At 42.1% G+C, this 3,859-nt stretch overlaps 1 long non-coding RNA gene across 1 annotated transcript in view; it reads right to left on the bottom strand.

Annotated features, from left to right (window-relative positions):
- LOC116068037 overlaps nt 1-2,971 on the bottom strand; it is a 7,457-nt gene extending 4,486 nt beyond the window's left edge. Inside the window, exon 1 of the long non-coding RNA XR_004109412.1 lies at nt 2,797-2,971. This is a non-coding gene — a long non-coding RNA (uncharacterized LOC116068037). The remainder of the gene's footprint in view (nt 1-2,796) is intronic.
- Between the last annotated feature and the right edge of the window lie 888 nt (nt 2,972-3,859).

Here is a 3,859-nt window from a genome sequence, read left to right as displayed (position 1 = left end):
TTTTTATTGTTATAATATTTTATAAATTTTAAAGAATATGACAAAAAACACCCTATCAATATGTACTACATTTGTGAATATGTACATCCAAAAAAATCAATAAACTTTCAAAAAAATTAAATCATATTTAAAACATTTTTAAAGTCTCTTTAGTGTGTGCCTAAATTCTTGGGTCCTATAATGATGGGTGTTCATGACCATGGGTTTCTCTTAGCTCTAGTGTGCTGCACTACCTTCATCTGGGGCAACACGTTACATGTATTGTATCTTCCTTTCCTACTGGCTTTGAGTCACTTGGTATCATCTCACTCTTGGAGGCTCATGTTTTATGATTTTGACATATATAAGTATTTGATATGTGCATACATTTCATACATACATATATATGTACACATATACGTATACACACACACACACACACACACACACACACACACACACATTCTCAGCTTTGCTCTTCTCACAATTGCCCTACCCAGAGTCTGTGTTTTGCCTTGAAGGCATATAGGATCCAGACTCACTTAGATCACTGTGCTAAGCTTTTGTTAGGAGTCATTGTTTCCATCCACGTTTGCCTCAGCTTATGTCTCTCGATAGGACCCAATCTTGTCTTTGTTCTGACTAACTCATTCATTGCTTTTTTTAGCTCAAAGGGCCATTATTTAGTTTTGGGAAGAGGAAGTACTGATGTCAAAGATTTGTCCACAGAATACAAAATGTGCAGTCCTCTATGCATTGGGAAGGTAAACAGATGAACAAGTTCAGTGACACGTAGGTACATATCAGGTGGGCTTTGACCTTCCTATGTCTTCCAGGCTGGCCAGGCATGTACAATTAATTACTCAGCCTCTTCCTATGAGTGTGCACGGCCACGCAGGCTCCTTCTTTTTGACCTGAGTAGCCTAGATCAAGGACTTATTTTTCTCCAAATAAAATATACTTTTGGATTTTCAGAGAAAGAGGCCTTTTAATGTAAAATGAAAACAAGCTTCAGGGGCTAATTAGAATGAGATTTACCTACAGTCAGTTCTAAGTATTCATACTGGGTTTTAAATAGTTCTTCAACATTCTGCATTTCAACAAGGAATAAATATGATGAATCTCAGAGACATTAGTTACTGAACTGATGATAGGATGTTCAAAGTTTTCTTGATTTTAAAAATATGTGACCATCATAAATGGACTGAGATACCCCTCATGAGATAATTTCCTTTTTCTACCCAGGGTGTGTGGAAGGAGCCATGGTATATAGAGCCTCATTTCTTTGGGTTTAAACCCAGTAATAAAAGAGATAATCCTTGGTCTTGGAGGATGTGTCTGATGGGGGAGGGAGTGGGGAAGGAGGTGGAGCCACAGGAGTAGCTGATGCAGAAGTGGGTTTGGCTTGGGTGTGAGGAAAGAGGACTCGGGTACCAAAGTCCAGTGATTCTTTTCAGAAAGATGTTTGGATGAAGGAAGAATGGAGGCGTCTGAAGAAAAAGGCAAGTGTTGTAGGAGTTGTCGGGACTCTCTGTCCTGGGTTAAAGCCTCCTATTTCTCTTGGTACATTTCACAGAGGCTTTAATCTCCTATTACAATATCCACTCTCTTAATCTCCCTTAGTAACAGAACCCTAATATTATTGAAATGTCTATGCATTTACTATAAACCCCATCTCCTGGCGTGCCTCCTGCACAGGTATGGCTATGCATTTAATTTTTTGGCTAACGAAAGTTGAGCACTATGAGGACTTCTAAGACATCTTAAAGAGCGAAAGTGCACAACTCTGTTTCTTCTGCCCTTTCCAGGCTCCTGGGATGCCAACTAAGTGCCTGGCTCACCAGCAGCCATTTGGAACATGAGATGCTTGCTCATGGCGATGGAGCTCAGATCCTTAATGATGTGAGATGCCCATGCCAGCTCTGAGTGTGTGTGTGTGTGTGTGTGTGTGTGTGTGTGTGTGTGTGTGTGTGTGAGAGAGAGAGAGAGAGAGAGAGAGAGAGAGAGAGAGAGAGAGAGAGAGAGAGATAGATTTTGGTCTTATTTAAGTAATTGTTATCCTTTCCTTTCTCTGTTTCATGCTATAGAATTTAATACTGACGAAATAACCCTTGTTTATGTCCCTCTTGGAGAGACTTCTCTAACAATCCCCTCTATTCTAGCACCATGACTAGCTTTAAAATGTATTCTGGCCTGGGGGTGCTGGAGAGGTTGCTCCGCTGTTAAGAGCACTGTAGGGGACCTGGGTTCTGTTCTCAGAATGTACATAGCAGCTCAAGCTCCAGGGGGTTCGACATCCTCTTCTGGCCCCTGCTTATACCGCATGCACATGGTGAAAATCATATAAACATGTAGGCAAAACACTCATACACCTAAAATAAAAACAAATTCTAGAATGCATAGAGGACTGCACATTTTGTATACTGTGGACAAATCTTTCACATCAGTACATGACATTTTTTTTCCTTTTCTACAATTATTATTTTTTGCATTCTCCTCCCTCTTCTTACCCCAGTCCCTCCCCCTATACAAGTGCCCCTCCCCCATCCACTCCTCCATTTCCTCTTCAGAAGAGGGTAGGCCTCCCATGGATATCAACAAACATGGCATATTGCAATAAAACTAGGCACCTCCCCTTGTATTAAGGCTGGATGAGGCAACCCAGTATGAACAAAAGGCAAAAAGAGTAAGACAGCCCCTGCTCCCACTCTTAGGAGTCCCACAAGCAGACCAAGCTACACAACGGTAACATATGTGCAGAGGGCCTAGGTCAGTCTTGTGTAGGCTTCCTGGTTGTCAGTTCAGTCTGTGTGGTACCTTATGAGCCTAGGTTAGTTGATTCTGTGGGTTTTCTTGTGGTATCCTTGATGCCTCTGGTTCCTACAATCCTCCTTCTCCTTCTTCCACTGGATTCCGGGAGCTCTGTGTAATGTTTGGCTGTGGGTCTCTGCATTTGTTTCAGTCAGTTGCTGGGTGGATCCTCTCTGATGACTACTGGTCTAGGCACCAATCTATGTGCACAGAAAAATATCATAAAAAATCATTTCATCAATTTTTTTTTTTTTTTTGCCAGTCATGTTTGGTTCTATTCTAGGTCTCTCAGCTACCCAGCCTGAGGGTACTGGCCCTTCAGGCTGTATCAAGGGTGAGTTAGCTCCCTCTTGTGGTATGGGTCTCAAGCTGGAGCAGTCATTGGTTGGCCACTCCCACAATTTCTGCACCATCTTTACCCCAGCACATCTTGCAGGCAGGACAAATTGTAGGTTGAAGGTTTTATGGCTGGGTTGGTGTCCCAGTCTCTCCACTGGAAATCTTGTCTGGTTACAGGAGATGACCAGTTTGGGCTTGGTACCCCCCCATTGCTAGGAGTCTTAGCTAGGGTCACCATTACAGATTCCTGGGAGTGTCCATTGTCCTAGGTTTCTATCTCATGTCCAAGATGCTCCCATGAAACTGAAAAGCTTCTGTAAGGCAAAGAATACCATGAGTAGGACAAAATGGCAGCCTACAGAATGGAAAAAGATCTTTACCAACCCCACATCTGACAGAGGGCTAACTTTCAAAACATGTAAAGAATTCAAGAAAGTAGACCTCAACAAACCAAGCAATCCAATTGAAAAATAGGGTCCAGATCTAGACAGAGTCTTCTCAACAGAGGACAAGAAAAGCTTAAAAGAAATATTCAACATCCTTAGCCATCAGGGAAATGCAAATCAAAATGACTCTGAGATTCCATCTTATACCTGCAGGAATGGCTTAGATCAAAAACTCAAGTGACAGCTTATGCTGTCAAGGATGCGGAGCATGGGAACACTCCTCTATTGCTGATGGGAGTGAAAAATTGTACAGCCACTTGGGAAATCAATATGGCAGTTTCTCC

Source organism: Mastomys coucha, unplaced genomic scaffold, assembly GCF_008632895.1.
Source record: "Mastomys coucha isolate ucsf_1 unplaced genomic scaffold, UCSF_Mcou_1 pScaffold22, whole genome shotgun sequence".
NCBI classification, from domain to species: Eukaryota; Metazoa; Chordata; class Mammalia; order Rodentia; family Muridae; genus Mastomys; species Mastomys coucha.
This window is presented reverse-complemented; position numbering and strand designations above follow the sequence as displayed.